The sequence below is a fragment of the Pteropus medius genome, unplaced genomic scaffold (genome assembly GCF_902729225.1).
Source record: "Pteropus medius unplaced genomic scaffold, Ma_sr-lr_union100, whole genome shotgun sequence".
Classification (NCBI taxonomy): domain Eukaryota; kingdom Metazoa; phylum Chordata; class Mammalia; order Chiroptera; family Pteropodidae; genus Pteropus; species Pteropus medius.
The window spans coordinates 7,826,675-7,848,949 of NW_024349222.1; the positions used below are offsets into that span (position 1 = coordinate 7,826,675).

Below are 22,275 nucleotides of genomic sequence, written 5' to 3' on the forward strand. Positions count from 1 at the left end.
AAATTGGATTTATTGTTAAAAATGTGTGAGACAATCAAATAAATTTAAACATAGATTGACTATTAGATCATATTAAAATTATTATTCATTTTGTAAGTTGAAATTATTATTCATTTTGTAAGTTGTGATAATGTGTACACGAAACACATTCTTTCAATTAGCAATGCATAATGAAGTATTTACAGGTGAGATGTCACAATGTCTGGAATTTGCTTAAATACCTTATCCGAATATATATACACACATAGATATATATGTATATATGACTAAATCAAACAAGATTGTCAAAATAGTGATAATTCTTGAAACTGGATGATAGCTTTGTGAGAATTTATTATACTTTTTCTCTACTTTTGTATATACTTTAGATTTTTCACAATAAAAATTTGTAACATGTTAATGGAACAGCTCTGGCAGCCACTGATAAGTGTACTTTATAGATAGAAAAACATTATTCTAGAGAAATCAAACAGAATGCACCTTCTAAGGCAGTAGAATTTTTTTTTTCAGTACTCTTTTATCTTGCAAAAATGGAAAATATCACACTGACTTCTGAGTTATCTCCCTTCCCCTGGACCCCTAACACATACTCCTCCTTTTCTATTAACAGTGCATGTCACTACATGCATACTAGAAGTGGATCAATAGCCATGGCGAAAATCATTTTTAAAATCTCATTAACGTTGTTTATTGTATTTTTAAAAGCATATTTTTAAAAAAATAATTTATATTTTTATTAAATAAGTCAATGTTCCCATCAATTATAGATAAAAATTAAAAATTTATTTGTATAACTAATGTCAACATCAATTTGCAAAACAGTAGCATCCAAAAAACTGCTCCATCATGCTATTCCTATAACATGTTCCTTGTTGCCACATTTGGGGACAAAGATTAAGAGGACAATTAAGATGGAATGGAATGACATCTCTCTTGTGTTATTTTAGTTTTGGTTCTTTCTTCTGCTATAGAGATGGTTCTTTCTTCTGCTATTATAGAAATATAATAGATGAAACCTCTTGCTCATGAAAATCTCTCATTACTTCCAAGCTGTTATCAGCCTTCTGCTTACAAGACTTGTCTAGGTTATTAGTTTGTCCTATCCCAGAATTTTAAGCTTAAGTTGGTCTGTTTTAGGGGTGGACTTGCCATGCATTATCTGCAAACACATGGGGATTTGACATCATCAGACTTCTTTGATTCTTTCATATCCTCGAGGTCCTTACTCGGCCCTGAACTCTTGGCTCTGTAACCCAGACTTCATCCTTGCCTGAACATTTTAAGTCTTGATATTTATATGTTCTCTCCCTACTGTTTATACATCAATTTCCCCAGCAGACCCTGATTTATCATGCTTCAATTACTCTCCACTTCCTAACCCTTAGATCCAGTGAATTCTACATGGTCCTCCCACTACAGTCTTTCTAGCCTCTCTACGTCCCTGCCGCTGCCCCAGCCACTGCAACCACAACCCAACAGGGCTCAACAAGGGTATCTGATGAGCCCATAGAATTTTGCCATTTCATCTACCAGCTCTAATCATGTGATTCTTACAACATCACTTTGGCAAAGATTTATAAAACAAAGGCTATAAAATGTATTTTGGGGGGTGTTTTTACTATTGCCTTGGTGAGAAGGAAAGGCTTCAGGCTTCATTTACAGCTATGTGCACAAGAAATGCCTTTAGAATTTGGTGCATTTTGAAAATATGATTTCAGTCTCACCTGTTTAGTGCAGATAGTGTTTACTGGTAATAAGGAAAATAAGTAAACCAAACCTGAGACTAAAATCTAAAGTTTCAGGTCAGGGAAGATGGCGGACTAGGAAAAAGCAGGGTTCGTCTCCTCCCAGGTCCGCATTGAAATTACAACCAAATTATAAAATAATCAATGTGGAGAATCACCTGAAGTCCAACTGATCATAACATCTACATCTGATAATATAAAGGACCCTCATCAAAGACAGTAGGAGGGGCAAAGTCACCAATCAGGCTGGACCTGCACCCTCAAGTGGTGGAGGAACACTGGGAGGGAGAGCAAGGCTACAGAGGCTCTCATAAAGGAGAGGGTGGTCCTGGTCTCATCTGGGGGCTTCCCAGCCCAGGATCCCACCCAGGGAAGAGGAGATTCTAATAACTCTTACTGTAGAAATCAGAGGGGATTCTGGCCATCTGGATGAGATGGAAGGACACTGAACCCCTAGAAGTCCCTTTGAATGACCCATGCACAGGTTTTCTGACATGCAGACACTCACCCGGGACACCTGCGGTGGGTCAGAGGCTTGCCTGGGATTCATTCTGAGAAAGTCTGCATTACCTGGTGTCAGAATGAGGGCTGGAAAGGCAGCCACCATTGTGCCTTAGTCTGGCCACCCTACAGGGTAATCTACAGACCACACCAGCTTGATTGTGCAGACCCTTTCCACAGAGCCATTAGGAATCCCTAGTCAGAGGGGATCAGCCTGCCCCGCCCAACCTGCAGATTGCCCTGGGCATTTGTTGCTGGATGGATGCCAAACTCTGCTCAAATTCAGGGCCAAGCATTCCCAGCAGGTGACAAGCGCTGAGAGCTGCATTTCTAATCCCAGCAACAGCAGCCAGTGCTGTGAGCCACATTTCCATTCCTAGCGCTTTACCAGTGCTGTGGGCCACATTTCAGAGGTAAGGTCAGGCAGATCACTGCTGCCAACATGAACCTGCGCAGATATCCAGGACCCGTGGGCCAGTCCCAGACAGCAGCTGGTCTTGCTGTGATCTGGGACTTATGCGAGAACTCACGAACAGTTATCAAAGTTGCAGCAAGACTGAAGCTGTATTGATCCTACTGCCCTAGTCTGTCTGAGACACCACCCCACCCTACCCACAAATTGTCCCAGGAGGCCCATTGTCAGTGAACTGCTACAGCTCAGCCCCTCCCTTCTCCTGAACTCCCAATTTACACAGGCAGCAAGCTTGGCTAGCACCGGGCGAGCACTGCAAGGAAATCAGTGGCAGGCAGATCTTTGCTGCCTGCAAGAGTTGTAATATTGTGTCGGGGAGTTGGAGGGGTCTATGGGACCACCCCAGACGGCAGCTGATCTCACTGTGACTGGTGACTACAGCAGGAATGCCCAGGCACAGAAGTCACAGGAAAACTGAGGCTATATTGATCTGACTGCCCTTTTCTCTGCGACCTCGCCCCAACCTACTCACAAATTGCCCCAGGTGGCCCATTGTCAGTGAGTTGCCACAGCCCTGCCCCTCCCCTCCCCTGATCTCCTAATCCACACAGGCAACGAATTTAGGCTGGCACAGAGTGGGCATTGCACAGAAATTCACGGCAGGCAGACCTTTACTGCCTGCAAGAGTTGTAATATTGTGTCCAGGAAGCACAGGGGTCTGTGGGACCACCCCTGATGGCAGCTGGCACAGAAGTTACAGCAAAACGGATGCTGTATTGGCCAAACGAACCTTGTCTCCCTGAGAATCCACTTCACCCAAACCACAAAGGGCCTGCAGCCCATTGACAAGCAGCCTCTTCTGCCCTGCTTGGCTCTGGGGTTGTGCAGTTAGCACAGGCACTAGATCTTGGCTAGCGCAGTGAGCGCATTTTGAAGAAAACAGTTGTGGACAGACCACTGCTGCTTGTACGAGCTGCAATATCTCTTAAGGATAGTGCAGGGGTATGTATTGGCCTGACAACCCTTGACACCCTGAGCTCCTGCCCTATCCAGTACCCAAAGTACCTGTTGCACATTGATAGGCAGCTACCCCTGCCCTGGGGTATTGCATTTAGGCCCAGAGTGGGCAGCGGTTGACCTCGCTACGAGTGTAAACTTATACAGGGAGCCACAGAGACATCGTTGGCATGTAGGCATGTAAACTGACACTGCAGTGGCAGAGGAAAATTTATTCAATAGACTCAGGAGACTCCCAGAGTCCCTGCACTACCCAACATGCATATCACGCAGAGGTTCATCCAGTTTCAGAGACTTACAGGCAACTGATAGGCAGTGTCAGGACTTGACAAGCACTGGTCCCTCTGCTAAACTGCCATAGGTCAGGGACGGGGGATAACTGAGAGCTGCCTACAGCGTTGTCTCTTCCACTTACCTATAGATCCAGCATAGGCAACAACCATCAGTGGATCACCTTGTAGTTCTCACTGGGTAGCCCTGAGCAACCAAAAGCAGCAGCTGACCTTGGCCTACAGGAAAGCACCTCTCAAGGGGCCACAAAACCAATGTATCTGGAGGCTGGCACCAGACGAGAACAGAGCAACTCCTGACTAGTTCCATTAGTGATACACACAAAGGATGGTTGCAACAAGTACACAAGCCTGCTAAGGCAAATCCCACTCAATGGGATCAGCCCCCACACAACAACTCTTATCCTGTGTGTGTAGCCAATTCCCATAGTCACCCTGAATGTTAATCCCACACACTGAGTTACTAACAACAATAAACACTCGGTGACAACAGAAGATCACACACGACCCACACAAAGGTCACGTCCAGAGCTCCCAGCATAAGGGATCAGGGAGAGTGGCCACTGGGCCACACAGGAGACCTTCCACGTTAGGTCATCTGGCCAAGGCTGAGAGATGAAATAAATATTCCTGACACATAGAAATGAACACAGAGAGGCTAATAAAATGAGCAAACAAAGAAACATGCCACAAATAAAACAACAGGGGAAAACTCCATAAAATAAGCTAAATGAAATGGAAGCAAACAACCTACCAGAGACAGAATTCAAAATAATGGTTATAAGGATGCTCAACAAACTTAGGGAGAGAATAGATGAGCACAATGAGAACATCAACAGAGAGACAGTACTCATACAAAAGGACATAGAAACTATAAAGAAGAACCAGACAGAAATGAGGAATACAATAATTAAAATGAAGAATACACTAGAAGGATTCAACAGTAGATTAGACAAAGCCAAAGATCGAATTAGCGAATTGAAAGGCAAGGTAGCAGAATACACCCAATCAGAACAACAAAAAGAAAAAAGAATTTTAAAAAATGAGGATAGTTTAAGAGACCTCTGGAACAACATGAAGCATAAAATATCCAGATCATGGGAGCACCTGAAGAGGAAGAGAGAGAGCAAGGGATTGAGAATCTATTTGAAGAAATGACTACAGAAAACGTCCCTAATCCAGCAAAGGAATTAGACATACAAGTTCAGGAAGCACAAAGAATTCCAAACAAGAGGAATTCAAACAGGCCTACACCAAGACACATTATAATTAAAATGCCAAAGGTCAAAGACAAAGAGAGAATCTTAAAAGCAACAAGAGAAAGGAAGCTAGTTACCTACAAGGGTGCCCCCATAAGAATGTCTGCTGACTTTTCAATGGAAACTTTGCAGCCCAGAAGGGAATGGCAAGAAATATTCAAAGTTATGAAAAACAAGAATCTACAACCACAGATACTCTACCCAGCAAGGCTTTTGATTAAAATGGAAGATAAAGAGCTTCCCAGACAGAAAAAAGCTTAAGGAATTCATCACCAACAAGCCAGCATTACAAGAAATGTTGAAAGGTCTTCTGTAAAAAGAAGGAGTAAAAAACAAAATAGAAATAACAAATATGAATAATAAAATGGCAGTAACTATGTACCTATCAATAATCACTTTAAATGTAAATGGATTAAATGTTCCAATCAAAAGACATAGGTTAACCAAATGGATAAGAAAATAAGACGCATGCATATGCTGTCTACAAGAGACCCATCTCAGATCAAACAACACTCACAGACTGAAAGTAAAGGGATGGAAAAGATATTTCATGCAAATGGAAATGAATATATATATATTTTTTACTTGTAGTTCATCTTTAATTAACAGGAACATTAAAATCAAATACATTTTCAGTAGAGTCAAATAGCACATCTTTCAGAGGAGAAGCACAATCCAATGGAATTTCATTTCAATTCCATATTTGAATGATTGTAAGAACAAAAGAAAAGCATTAATTTAAGATGTTTTCTTGAGTTTCTGCTTAGCTGCCCGTGAGCTGCCTCAGCACTGGTGTTCCCCAATCACAGCTCACAACATCAGCAAGCTCTGTGCAGCACTCCTGCAAACACCGCCCATTTCTACCAGAAAAATCCAGATAAACAGTACTTCCCGGGAGAAGGGAAGTACTCATAGTAGGAGATTTACATCCCATTAACACCAATGGACAGATCTTCCTGGCAAAGAATCAACATGGAAACAATGGATCCGAAAGACACACTAGAACGGATGGACTTAATAGACATTTTTAGAGCATTTTACCCCAAAGCAGCAAAATATCTATTCCACTCAAGTGCACATGGAACATTTTCAAGAATAGACCACGTTAGGACATAAATTAAATATCGATACATTTAAGAAGATTGAAATCATATCAACCATCTTCTCCAATCACAATGATATGAAACTAGATATCAACTACAAGAAAAAAACTGGAAAATATACAAACACATGGAAGCTAAATAACATTCTACTATACAATGAATGGGTTATTAATGAGATCAAAGAAGAAATCAAAAGACACCTAGAGACAAATGAAAATGAAAACACAATGACTCAAAATTTATGGGACACAGCAAAAGCAGTCCTAAGAGGGAAATTTGAAGCAATACAGGCCTACCTCAAGAAACAAGAAAAAGCTCAAATGAACGATCTAAACTTACACTTAAAAAAGAACTAGAAATGGACAGCAAACAAAGCCCAAAGTGAATAGAAGGAAGGAAATAATAAAGATCAGAGCAGAAATAAATGAAATAGAGTCTAGAAAAACAATACAAAAAGATCGATGAAACCAAGAGCTGGTTCTTTGAAAGGATAAACAAAAGTGACAGACCCTTAGCCAGACGCATCAAGGAAAAAAAGAGAGAGGACTTAAATAAATAAAATCAGAAATGAAAGAGGAGAAATAACCATGGACTCCACAGAAATACAATGAATCATAAGAAAATACTATGCCAACAAATTGGACAATCTGGAAGAAATGGACATATCCCAAGACTGAGTCAAGAAGAAACAGAAAATCTGAACCGACTGATTACCACCAATGAAATAGAATCAATAATCAAAAACCTCTCAAAAAACAAAAGTCCTGGACCAGATGGCTTCATAGGCAAATTTTACCAAACATTCAAAGAAAAATGATCACCTATTCTTCTCAAACTATTCCAAAAACCTCAAGAAAAGAGAAGACTTCCTAACTCCTTTTATGAGGTCATCATTACGTTGATTTCAAAACCAGGCAAAGACTTTACAAAAAAAGAAAACTATAGGCCAATATCTCTTACGAACATTGGTGCAAAAATCCTCAACAAAATATTAGCAAACCAAATTCAGCAATACATGAAAAATATCATACACCATGATCGAGTTGGATTTATTTCTGGGATGCAAGTTTGGTTCAAAATCTGTAAATCAATTAATGTGATACACCACATTAACAAATCAAAAGATAAAAACCATATTATCATATCAATAGATGCAGAAAGAGCGTTTGACAAAATCTAGCATCCATTTCTGATAAAAACTCTCAGAAAAGTGGGAAGAGAGGGAACATACCTCAACATAATAAATATATGACAAAACTACATGTATGACAAAACAACATATATGACAAAACTACGGCTAACATCATACTCAGTGCAGAAAGGCTAAAAGCATTTTCTTTAAGATCAGAAACAAGACAAGGATGCCCACTTTGACCACTCCTCTTCAACATTGTATTGAAAATCTAAGCCACAGCAATAAGATAAGAAAGATAAATAAAAGGCATCCGAATTGGAAGGGAAGAAGCAAAACTTGTTATTTGTTGATGACATGATACTGTATAGAGAGTTGTGAGCTCCATGCAGCCGGCGACAGGGCACAGAAAGCAGAGAAGCAGGACAGCAGAGAAACTACAGTTGATTTTTACCAGCCCCAGTTGCAAAACTGAGGCTGAGCCACAGCCCCCAACTCCCAACCCAGAGGGCACCACCTCCATACCTTCCGAAACCGATCGCCGTGGAGCCCAGGGGAATCTGAGCAAACACTACCGAAACTGTGACTAACACTGACAGGGACTGAAACTGAGGGTAGCAATCATGATTAATTATCTACAGAAAAATTTTAAAAGGCATTATTAAGACTTTATATGAAGCAGAGATTCAAGAGGGTTAGAAACCACCTACTGGAAACTAAAAGAAAAGCATCTTTTTTGCAACAGGATAAAGAGAGAGCTTTATATGATAAACTTTTCTGGATAAAAAGCAGAATACACTTCTATTAATGCCTAAATGGAAAAATAGTCCATTAAACACCATAAACAACCAAGGTGACAAGGCATCTCAGAAAGAAAAAGAAAAATCTCCAGAAAATAAGCTTACAGACAATAGAAATATGTGACTTAAATGACAGAGAATTCAGGATGGTATTTCTGAAAAAACTCAGTGAGTTCCGAAATGAGTCATATCAACAATTTCAGGAATTGAACAAATGCCTAGATGAGCAGAGCAAGGGAATTGAAACCCTAAAAAGAAAAGAACAGAATAGATCTTGAGATAAAAAACACACTGCATGAATTAAAAAATGAAATAGCAAGCTTGGGAAATAGACTTGACTAAAGGTAGGAAAGAATCAGTGTTATCAAAGACAGAAACCTAGAAATAAATCAGAAGGAAGAAGAGAGAAACCAAAGGATAAAAAATAATGAAAGAGAAATACAAAAACTAGCTGATACCATCAGGAGAGGAAACATAAGAATAATGGGCATTATCAAAGGTGCGGGAAAAGGAACAGGGACTAGAAAGTATTTTCAAACAGTTGATGAGAATTTCTCAAATTTAAGGAATGACCTAGAGCTTGGAATTCAAGAAGTCAACAAAACACCCATTATCTCAATCCAAAAAAGCCTTCACCAAGACACATTGTATTAAAATTATAAAGAATCAATGACAAAGACAAAATTCTCAGGGCAGCCAGGGACAAGAAAACAGTAACTTATAAAGGAAACCCCATTAGATTATCCTAGGACTTATTAGCACAAAACTTACAAACCAGAAAGGAGTGGAATAAAATATTCAAACTATTAAGTGAAAGGAACTACCAGCCTAGAATAATGTATCCAGCTAAGCTCTCCTTTTAATATGAAAGAGAAATAAAGACCTTTCCAGACATACAAAAATTGAGGGAATTCTCCACTATGAGGCCGGCACTACAGGAAATATTGAAAGGGGTCAGCTCACTTAAAACAAAATGATAAAAAAAAATGCATAATTAGGAGTAAGGTGACTATCAGGCAAATAGAAGCAGAGGAGTGCAACTCTTACTAAGAACAGGGCATTATAAGCTTAAATAATAAGAAGAGAATTGCTATAGCAAGATAGTAATAAACGTTCACCATACATAGCGACAGATTGAGACAACAAATGACAGAAAAGGGGAGAATTCAAAGATCAAAATTTGCAAAGGGGAATGGAGATAAGTCATGTGCAGAAGAAAATGGATGACTGTATATATATAACTATCCTTTACATATTTGTAATGGTAACCACACACCAGAGATTCAGAACTGAAGTATACAACATAAAACAAGAAGAAGCAGAAGGAAAACCCACAAAAGCCAACAACAACAACAACAACAAACAAACAAACAAACAAAAAAAACAAAAAAACAGAAACACAAGGACAAGGAAGGAATTGAAACACCAAGCTACCAGAAAGCAAAAGATAAAATGGCTTTAAGAAGACCTCCTGCTTCAATACTCACTCTAAATGTAAATGGATTGAATTCACCAATAAAAAGGCAGAGAGTTGCAGAATGAATCAAAAAACAAAACCCAACCATATGCTGCCTCCAGGAGACACATCTCAGCTCCAAAGACAAGTATAGACTCAAAGTGAAAGGGTGGAAAATGATATTTCAAGCAAACGGCATTCAGAGAAAAGCAAGAGCAGCCGTACTAATATCAGATTTCAAAATAAAAAAGGTAAAGAAAGATACTGAGAGCCACTTCATAATGATAAAGGGAATCATGCACCAAGAAAACATAACACTTATTAATATCTATGCTCCCAATCAGGAAGCTCCGAAATATGTAAAGAATTACTAACAGAACTAAAGGGAGAAACAGACCAAAACACTACTGTAGTAGGGGACCTAAATACCCCACTGTCGGATATAGACAGATCATCTAAATAGAAAATCAATAATGAAATAACATCCTTAATGACACATTAGACCAACTGGACATAATTGACATTTACAAAGCCTTTCATCCCAAAACAGCTGCTTATACATTCTTTTCTAGTGCACATGGAACATTCTCAAGAATCAACCACGTACTGGGACACAGAGATAGCCTCAACAAATATAATAGGGTTGAAATCATAGCAACCATATTCTCTGATCATAATGCTTTGAAACTAGAGATCAACTGCAAAGAGAAAGCAGGAAGAACCACAAATACTTGGAGATTAAACAACATGCTACTGAAGAATAACTGGGTCAGGGAAGAAATAAAAAGAGAGATCAAGAGATACATAGAAACGAATGATAATGATAGTATAACATATCAAATCTTTTGGGACCCAGCAAAAGCAATCATAAGAGGAAAGTTCATATCATTAAAGGCCTATCTCCAAAAACAAGAACGAGCCCAAATAAACAATCTAACGCTTCATCTTAAAAAACTAGAAAAGGAAGAACAAATGAGGCCTAAAGTCAATAGAAGGAAAGAAAGTCAAAATTAGAGCAGAAATAAATGAAATTGAAAATTGAAAAAAATAAATGAAATCGAGATTGAAAAAAAAACAAATGCAACCAAGAGCTGGTTCTTTGAGAAGTTTAATAAAATTGACAAACCCCTGGCTAGACTCACTGAAGAAAAAAGAGAAAGGACCCAAATAAACAACATCAGGAATGAAAGAGGGAATTTACAACTGACATCGCAGAAATACAAAGGATCGTACAAGAATACTATGAAAAAGTATATAACACCAAATTTAATAACCTAGAAGAAATGGACCAGTACTTAGAAAGATACAACCTTCCTAGACTGAATCAAGAAGACCTGGAAAATCTAAATAGACCAATCAGCAGTATAGAAATTGAAACAATCATCAAGAACCTATCAAAAAGTAAAAGTCCAGGACCAGATGGCTTCACCAGCAAATTCTACCAAACATACAAAGATTTAATACCTATTCTCCTTGAACTCTTCCAAAAAATCAAAAAGGAGGCAATATTTCCTAACTCATTTTATGAGGCCAATATTACTTTGATACCAAAACCTGGTAAAGATAACACAAAATAAAGAAAACTACGGATTGATATCTCTCATGAACACAGATGCAAAAATCCTAAATAAGATACTAGTGAACCGAATACAGCAACATATTAAAAAGATTATACACCATGATCAAGTGGGCTTCAGCCCAAAGGCACAGGGATGGTTCAACACACGCAAATCAATTAATGTGGTATACCACATAAACAAATTAAAAAATAAGAATCATATGATCATATTAATAGGTGCAGAAAAAGCCTTCAACAAGATACAGCATCCATTTATGATCAAAACACTTAACAAAAGTTACGATCAAAACACTTAACAAAACAAAGTTAGTATAGAAGGAAAGTACCTTAACATAATAAAGGCCATATATGACAAACTCTCAGCCAATATTATACTTATTGGGAAAAACTAAAACCTTCCCTCTAAGATCAGGGACAAGGCAAGGCTGTCCACTACCACCACTGTTATTCAATATAACATTGGAGGTCCTAGGAAATGCAATCAGGCAAGAGAAAGATATAAAAGGCATCCAAATAGGAAATGAAGAAGTCACACTGTCACTATTTACAGATGACATGATTCTCTACATAGAAAACCCTAAAGACTGCGCAAGAACACTACTAGAAACAATAAGTACAGTAAAGTTTTCTTGATACAAAATCAACGTTCAAAAATCCATAGCATTCCTATACTCTAATAATGAAGTGTCAGAAAAAGAAGTGGAAAAAATAATTCCTTTTGCAATTGCAACGAAAAGAATAAAATACCTAGAAATAAATTTATGAAAACATGTGAAGGACCTATATAATGAAAACTATAAGACTCTATTAAAAGAATCAAAGAAGATACAAAGAAATGGAAAGATATTCTGTGTTCTTGGATTGGAAGAATCAACACAGTTAAAATTACCTAAAGCATTGTACAGATTTAATGCAATCCCCATCAAAATCCCATTGGCTTTTTTTTTTTTAAGAAATAGAACGAAATATCATCAGATTTGTATAGAAGCACAAAAGACCCCAAATTGCCAAAGCCATCCTGAGAAAAAAGAACAAGGCTGGAGGCATCACTCTGCCTGACTTCAAATTATACTATAAAGCAACAGTAATCAAAATGGCATGGTATTGGCAGAAAAACAGACACATGGACCCGTGGAACAGAATCAAGAGTCCAGAAGTAAGTCCATATTAATATGAGCCAATAATTTTCGACAAAAAAGCCAAAAACATACAGTGGAGAAAGGAAAGTCTCTTCAATAAATGGTGCTGGGAAAACGGGAAAGTCACCTGCAAAAGAATGAAACTAGACTGTTGCTTATCACCACACACCAAAATTCACTCAAAATGGATTAAGGACCTGAATAGAAGACCTGAAACAATAAAGTGTATAGAAGAAAACATAGGAACCAAACTCAAGGACCTTGGACTTAAAGAGGATTTTATGAATTTGACCTCAAAAGCAAGGGAAATAAAAGCTAAAATAAATGAATGGGACTACTTCGAACTAAAAAGCTTCTGCTCAGCAAAAGGAATCACCAACAAGGTAAAGAGACAACCATCTCAATGGAAAAATATATTTGCAAGAAACACCTCCAGTAATGGCCTAAAATCCAAAATATACAAAGAACTTATACAACTCAATAATAGCAAAAAAACCAAACGTTCCAATAAAAAAATGGGCAGAGGATCTGAACACACACTTCTCCCTAGAGGACATACAAATGGCCTACACATATATAAAAAGATGCTCAACATCACTAGCTGTTAGGGAAATGCACATCAAAACCACAATGAGATACCATCTCACACCTGTTAGAATAGTTATAATCAACAGAACAAGTAATGACAAATGTTGGAGAGGATGTGGTAAAAAGGAACTCTCATACACTGCTGGTGGGATTGCAAATTGGGACAGCCACTATGGAAAACAGTATGGAGGTTCCTCAAAAAACTAAGAATTGATCTACCATATGATCCAGCAATCCCTCTACTGGCTATTTACCCCAAAGACTTGAAAACCCATATCTGAAAAGATATTTGCACACTGATGTTCATAGTAGCATTATTCATGGTGGCCAGGATATGGAAGCAACCGAAGTGTCCTACAATAGATGATTGGCTAAAGAAGCTGTGGTACATATATACAATGGAATATTACTCAGCCATAAGAAGAGATGAAATACTGCCATCTGTGACAACTTGGATGAACCTTGAAGTAATCATACTGAGCTAAAAAAGCCAGACAGAAGATGATGAAAATCACATGATATCACTTATATGTGAGATATAAACCTAAAAGCAACAAATGAACAGGACAAGTAAACAGAGACTCATGGACATGGACTATAGACTAGTGGTTACCAGAAGGTAAGGGACGGGTATGGCATAGGAGATCAAATATAGGGGGGTAGGGGGAGGGTGAAGCGAGTAAAGAGGATCAAATATATGGTAGCTGAAGGAAACTGGACTTTGGGTGGTAAACACACAATAGAATATACGAATGTCAAATGATAATGTACACCTGAAAATTATATAATTGTATTAACTAATGCTACCCCAATAAACTTAATTTTTAAAAAGAAAAAAAAAGAAATGATGTTTCATATATACAATGGACTATTACTCAGTCATTAAAAAAAAATGAAATTCTACCATTTGCAATGAAATGGATGGACCTAGAAGTTATTATGCTGAGTGAAATAAGTCAGACAGTAAAAGATAAATACCATATGATTTCACTTATATGTGGAGTTTAAGGAACAAAAAGAGCAAACTAATCAAAAACAGACTCATAAATATAGTGGACTATTTGATGATGGAAATAGGGGAGGGTGGGTTGGAGGGCCAGGAGAAGGGAGTGAAGGGTTAAAGAAGTACCAATTAGTAGTTGATAGTTGGTCACAGGGATGGGGAGCAAGGTAGAGGGAATGCAGTTAGCATTAATATGATGGCTAGGTGGAAGGCCAGAGGAGGGAGGAAGCAATTGGGAGGATTATTTTATGAACTATATAGATGTCTAACCAATGTACTCTATACCTGAAATTAATTTAAATAAATAAATTTTTTAAATAAAAATAAAAAAATAAAAAGCAAAATTTCATTTGAGTCAATTTCTAACTTTGTCATAACCAAATCTCAAACCAGAAAAAAAACTGACCAGATTAAAAAAAAAATTTTAATGTAAATTTCACATCTTTTCCTCCAGTTTGCATTCAAACATTATATAAATTAAAACATTTTTTAACTGCTTACCTATTCCATGAAATGTGTTCTTCTTGTGACCTTTCTTCAATTCAATTTAATAAACATTTACTAGGCATCAATTATGTATAAAATACGGAAACTATAAATGTATCATAATAATCATAGCTAAAGGTTATTTCATGCTTACTCTATGCAAGGCACAATTTTCATGTATTAGTTTATGTAATCCTCACAGCAATACTATGAGGCAAGGAGCTATTATTTTCAACTGCTAAACTGAAAATTTCCTCTAAAGTTACAAAACTCAAGAAATAAAAGTTTAGGAGTATTCTGAAGCATCATCAAATAATTAGTTACATTTTTTAAAACTACATGCAAAACACAAATAGGCAAATATGTAATATTAAGGCAAATGTGCAGGAGATCATATCTCAGTTACTCAGAGTTTGAAATCATGATAGTCCTTACCATTGATGTCCTAATATATGTGTTTCATTGTTTGTCAACATTTCTTCCAGGAATTAGAAAAGCTTGAGGGTAGAGGAAAAAGGAAAAAAATGGAATTCAAAGTTTTTCTGCTACTACTAGATGGTTTGGCTAGAAGTTTATTAAGGTACAATTGGAAATGACTGATTCAGCTAAGATTTGGAATTCACCATAATCTCTGAGATCCAGAGTTACATACCAAGTTTGGAAATTGAACTAGAAAGCACTTGCACTTTTTGGCCAACTATAAAAGCTAGGGGCTTTCTGTACATTATCCCATTTAGTATTCACAACTGTGAATAGTACCTATTTACATTCCTATTTTATAGATAAGAAAACCAAGATTCACAAAAATAAATAATACATTCAAGATATCAACCTTGTGATGTCTTGTAGGAGGGTAACAGAGAAGCCTCAAGGAAAGACTGAGTTTCAAGGTCACATAGATATGGGTTCAAATTAGGGCTCTGATATATTCCTGCTATATAAACTTGAACCAGTTCCTTAACCTGTCTGATATTCTGTTTTCTTAACTATAAAATGGAGATAACAATACTTATTACATAGACTTGCTGTAATAACTAAATGAGGTAATACATATATACAGTAGATTTTCATTAAATGATAGTTTTTCAACTTCCTACCCACTGTGATTCATGTCATAAGGAAAAATTCAAGTCTACCTCATTTAGGCCAAGAATCTTTCTCAAATGGTAAACATGATACCCTATAGACAAAATATAGAAAGTGACAGAAGAGATGATGAAATTAATGTGAGAAAAAAAAATGAAGGTATGGGTAGAATATGGAGGGCCAGAGAGAGATGTTCATATTGAATAACACAATGATTCTTTGGTTTTAAATAACATAAGCCACACTTTTAAAGAAATTTACTGGAAAGACATGGAATGAAGTAGCTCACAAAATCAAAGGAAACTTGAATAACCAAGCTTTTTGTTGGGCGAGGAAGGAAGCATCAGTCAACAAGAAAGGTTAGATAATCTTTTCAGGATATGGTCATGGGAATAAAGCTTCCAACCATTATCTTTCCTTAAGACACCCACTAAGATTCAAGATTCTGGAAGAGAGTGTTAGTTAGCCTATCTTGGGTCACACACTTGCCCTTTGGTTAAAAGAGCCCAGTCACCTTGAATGACAGTCTGGTATACCTCAAATGACCTCTTGTAATTGAAAAAACACGATTCACCAGGGAAAATTAAGGTCCTATTAGAGAAGGAGTAAGGAAAGCTGAGCAGGCAAAAACAACAGGGTCCATGGCAAATTATACATGGGTGATGTAAGAAAAGGTTCAGGAGAACACATAATTCTGTGCATACTTCCTGTATACTATTGATCAAAATGTGAAACAAGTGTTCCTTCGCCTGAGTCCCGCATGAACTCCTCAAGGGCAAGGAACTGCTTTAAATATTTGTCCTCAGTAGCTGTCCATAGGAGGTTCTCAGCATATCTTAGACTCACAGAAATTTTCCATTTCTCCACACAAGAGTGCCACAATGGAACCATTATTGATTAGGTCCCATAAATAAAGGAAGAATATTCATTTACATGAATCCTGCATATAGATGAGTAAAATTCAGGATTAGATAACTATTAAATTAGTTAAAATTTCAGTTTTCAGTTCCTAGAATTTGTGAGTGATGTAGGTAAGAGAGAAAAAAGTCTTAAAAGTCAGGTAAACAACAGTAACAAGCTTTATGGTGTGCTTTGATACATACAACAATAAATTTATCCCTGGCTAGTTAGTTTTAAAAGAAAGACAAAATCTCAAAAACGTCCCTAACCTGGTAAAGGAAATAGACATACAAACTCAGAAAGCACAGAGAGTCCAAAACAAGATGAACCCAAAGAAGCTCACACCAAGACACATCATAATGAAATGCCAAAGCTTAAAGACAGACAGAATTTTAAAAGCAGCAAGAAAAAAGCAATAAGCTACCTACAAGGGAACTCCCATAAGACTGTTAGCTGGTTTCTCAACAGAAACTTTGCAGGCCAGAGAAATTGGCATGAAATATTCAAAGTGATGAAAAGCAAGGATCTGCAACCTAGATTACTCTACCCAGCAAAACTATTATTTAGAATCCAAGAACAAATATAGAGCTTCCCAGACAAGAAAAAGCTAAAGGAGTTTATCATCACCAAACCAGTGTGACAAGAAATATTAAAGGCAATTCTTGAAGAGAAAGAAGAAGGGAAATGTGAATGATAAAATGACAATAACTACATATCTATCAACAATTACTTTAACTGTAAATGCTCCAATCAAAAGACATAGGGTGGCTGAATAGATATGTAAAGAAAACAAGGTCTTTACTTATGCTGCTTGCAAGAAACTCATTTCAGAAGGAAAGACACACGCAGACTAAAGTAAAGGATGAAAAGAGATATTTCATGAAAATGAAAATGAAAAAAAAGATGGGGTAGCAATACTTACATTAGACAAAATAGACTTCAAAACAAAAGCTATAACAAAAGATAAAAATGACTCAGTAATCCCCCTTCTGGGTATTTATTCAAACAAATCCAAACACTACGTTGAAGGGACTTGTAAATCCATATGTTCATCACAATATTATTTACAATTGTCAAGATATAGAGGTAACCTGGGTGTCCATCAGTGGATGAATGGACAAAGAAGAGGTGATATATATTACTCAGGCATAAAAGAGAATGAAATCTTGCCATCTGCAACAACACAAATGAACCTAGAGAGTATTGTATTGAGTGGAGTAAGTCAGACAGAGAATGACAAATGCCATACAATTTCACTTATATGTAGAATCTAAAGAGCAAAATAAGCAAACAAACAAAGCAGAAACAAACTCATAGATACAGAGAAAATTTTGATGGTTGCCAGGTAGAAGAGGGGTTGGGGGATGGGTAAAAAAGGGAAGGGATTAAGAGGTAGAAATTAGTAGTTACAAAATAGTCATGGGGATGTAAATTACAGCTTAAGAAATATCATCAAATAATATTGGAATAACTATGTATGGTGTCAGAGAGTTACTAGATTTATTGGGGTGATCACTTTGTAAGTTATATAAATATCTAATCATTATGTTGTACACCTGAAACTAATATTGTATGTCAACTATAATTAAAATTTTTTAAATTATTTTTAAAAAGTCAAAATCTCATTTAAAAAAACAAATGAGATGCAGACAGACAGATGCCAGTCCTTTATATCCATCAATGACAGGGCAATGACATAATTTATTTCACCATCAGACCCCAAAAGCCTGCAACTCATTGTTTTCTTACAGGAGCACATGTGTATATTGACTTACTAATATCTCTTGCTAAGTCTTCTTAGTGAGTAAAGATATATTTCACAGCATTAGAGATATAGGCCAAACTCTTGGTCTTAAAACCAAATGGCTCATGTAGGAATCAAATTTATGTTTATTAGCAAAGACACTAGCAAACGATATAAATGACTTGCCCTTGGTAACATTTATTTTTTCAAAACCTGATCTATATAAGTTTTAGAGTCAGCGTTTAAATGAAAATGTATGAAAGATTATTGGAAATTGTTATGATTATTTGTATTTCAAATAATCACAAAGTGATCTTTAAATTTCATATAATTGATGGGTCCATTTTTTTAAGAAATTAAATTTTTTCCTTATCGACCTTAGATGATATGTAAAGAGCTTCAAATTGTATATATGTTTTTAGTGTATTTGTCATCACGTCTCCAAAGTGTGCAGGGAAAGACCTTTAAAACTAAAAGTAAGAGGGGAAACTCCCTTTTCAATCATCAAACAAAATTGTTAATGACTCTCCTAAACCCATCCCATTATCTTTTCTTTTCACTTACTTTAAAGATGGGCGTTGGGGTTTTGTAAATATTGCCTTCTATGAAGAAAAGATTGTTAATTAGAAATGAAGGAATTAATTTTTTCAAGGTCAAAAATTTCAGTTAATTAACAAAAAATCAATAAGTAGGTTTCCATAATGTCAGTAATGATGCTAAAAGGCATTAACCCTTATCACAAAGTTGTCAATAAAAGATGTGATGATAAGACAAAAAAAATTGTTCATATAATGGTACTTACCATTTTGGATTTCCAGGGGGCTATAAAATGCCTCCCCTTCTAAGTATGAAGCAGATATGAAAAGTGGCCTTCTCTCTTACTGATTGCAAGACTAAATCAAAAATGGTCAATTGACTTTCTCTGGCTAATGAAGTTACTTCTAAACTAAGAGTAGCATCATTAATCCTTCACTATCTGCAGTGGTTAATTTTATGTTTTAACTTGGCTAGATTATGCTGCCCAGTTGTTTGGCTAAACACCTGTCTAGATGTTGCTGTGAAGCTATTTTTTATATGTGATTAACATTTAATCAGTAGACTTTGAGTAAAGTAGAGTATCCTCTGTAATGTGGGAGAGCTTCAATCAGCAAAAAGCCTTAAGAACAAGGGTTGAGTTTTCTAGAAATATATAATGTATATTATGTGTAATATATTATATATACGCATTCTCCCTATTGGTCTGTTTCTTTGGAAAACCCTGACTAATACACTATCTTAGAGTGTCTCCAAAGTTTTTATGTATGGAAAGCAAGTGCTTCTCCTTTTTTAATTTAAAACAGTTCAAGTAGATAATTTTTTTCTGACTGCATATTTTTGAAACTATAAATGGTACCATACTGTCTCTCACTTCCTGTTTAAAACCCATAAATAGCTTCCCAACCCCCTAAAGGCCTTGTATGATCTACCCCAGACTGAAGGTTCACCTAACAAGGTTTCTAACATCAGGCGTTTGCACAAAGCACTTCCTATTGTTGGGTATGAACAGTCAGTGGAGCAAAAGATGCCTCACTCTCTGTGTCCTCGTGAACACAGAGTTAAAATAGCTGGAATAGATGTTCTTAACAGTTTCAATAGGTATCTAAGAGGATTGTCTTATCTCTTGCTAAGTATTTCTGTCCAGACAACTGAGGCCTTCCCTCAAAATCACATTACCTTATACTCTGGAAAATGCTGGCTGCCTAATGAGAGGATGTTATTCATTGGCATTCATTTCTCCAAGCTCCATTTCCATAACTTGATCTGTTTCAACAATATAACATTCCCATAAGTGTGTTGCAATACTTTTGTCCAATTTCCTAGGGTACACACCGTAATCACTTTGATAGAACTTGAGAAACACCCTGGTGCCTATGAATAAATAGAAAGGACATCTTGGTCTCATTTGCAGCATGTTTACAAATTATCCCTTTGGTTACTGCCGCACAGGGCACATTACATCTACTTTGGATCTATTTTTATTTTCCTCATTTTGAGTAGGAAAAGTTTTCTGACACAGTCCTTATAATCTGAAAGTAATTTCGCTATTTAGGATCTAGTCTAGTGCTCTCTGTGAACTAAGTCGCTCTATTCCTGAATAATATAACTATGTGGTTTGTCTCTCTCTCTGAGTCGTTCTGTACCCTCTCCTAAATCTGTCTAAAAACATCTTATTGTCAACATATTTGGAAGAATTCAGGTTATCACATTCCCACCCATCACCAATCATAGTGCAATGTTTACTTTTTAAGAGATTAGCTAATAAAATGTCCCATAACAGAAGCAAAAATTTGTACGAATTTCCCAACAATAGTAAATCATAAAATAGACACATGGAAAGTTGCAGCTACACTCAAGTCTATCAGGGTGGTTGTACCACCATATCTCAGCCCAAAATACACTCATAGACACACACACACACACACACACACACACACACAACTACCACTATCATCACAACAACAAGGAAAATGAACAACCTTCACATAATCCTAATCAATCATAATCACTCAGAAACTAAGCAAAATCTGGATTGTGTGGGTATGAGTATTAAATGTATCAGCAGAAAGAAAGTCTGTGTAGGATGTAGAAAAAGAGAAGTAAAAAGCAAGAAGTTGTCAGTATGTCACACATCACCCAAGTGAGAACTGCCTTGAAACTTGAGCTTGAAAATTCCATTCTTATAGGCAGATAATAAAGATGATAGCCTACATTCATATAGCTCCTACTCTGGCCCAGGAAAAGTTCTAAGCACTCTGCATTTACTAACTCATTTAACATGCATAGCAGCCTATGAGTAGGTACTATTATTATCCCTGTTTTCAGATAAGAAAACTGAGGCACAAAGTGTTTATTTATATCACTTGCTCAAAGCCAGAAGTCAAGCTGGACTTAAATTTAGATAGCTTGACCCCAGGATCTAGTCTCTAATATTAAAACATAGTTAAAGTGGAAACGATTGCTTTCCTTTCTCCAGGAAGAGAGAAGAGAAAACTAGCATTTGTTGAGTACCTGCTAATTGCTGAGAGTTGTGCCAGGAATTTTCCAAACATTGTATTGAAAATAACCCAGAGTCAAACCATCGGATCCTTGTTTATAGAAGTAGAAACTAGACCTCTGTAAAGTTCCTTGAGAATCAGGTACTTTCTTAGGGATCACTGAGAACTTGTTAAAATCAAAGCCAGTTTGTTAGTTCTCTTTTATTCATCTTGAAATTAAGCAACAAATTTAGTATATTAAATAAGGACAAACAAGAAGACAAAATTTTGAGATTATGGTCTCAAGATTCATCTATTCATCTGATATGGACCGATGGACCAGTTGATAACACACATACACACACACACACACACACACACACACACATGAAAAAACAAAAACAGGAAATTCAGTTCAGCTGTCTTCTGAACTGGTTAAACTGAGTTGAGGATGACTCATTTTAATACACCCCATTCTACTGATTATATGAGTCAACAAAGAATGTATGTTTAATGAAAAATATGTCTAAGTCTACAGAATTTAGCACAGTTTAAATCTCTAAAATTCTTTGGTTAACACCATAAAAACTCATTTAAATGTAGAACAGAAGGTAATATTTGGATCACAAGATATATTCATTTCCGGGTCTTTTTTCACTTAATATTTTACCTGGAATATTTTTCTATGTTGTTAAGTATTCTTTGAAATTTAAAGGCTGCACAATGTTTATAGCATAGCTACACCACAGGATATCTTTTATTATTGGACATTTATGTTGTTATCAGCTTACACTATTATAAACCAGTAAGATAGAGGTAGCAAAAGCATTAACACATTACTCTGAAAATAGATAAATAAGGGAAGAATCAAGCATGTATCATGCCTTTCCAGCATAAACTCTTTTAGAGTAATCAAATTGTTAGAGAGAGAAAGCTTTTCTTTATAGCAAATTTTCAGTTAATTTATGCAAAAGGATTGGTAGAATTAAAAAACACCATTTTGTAAATCTCAATGAAATAG

The 22,275-nt window shown here is 36.5% G+C and overlaps 1 long non-coding RNA gene across 1 annotated transcript in view; it reads right to left on the reverse strand.

The window, feature by feature from the left end:
* LOC120617118 (uncharacterized) overlaps window positions 1-22,275 on the reverse strand; it is a 134,437-nt gene that overhangs the window by 26,255 nt on the left and 85,907 nt on the right. The window contains exon 9 of the long non-coding RNA XR_005656777.1: window positions 14,946-15,007. This is a non-coding gene — a long non-coding RNA (uncharacterized LOC120617118). The remainder of the gene's footprint in view (window positions 1-14,945; window positions 15,008-22,275) is intronic.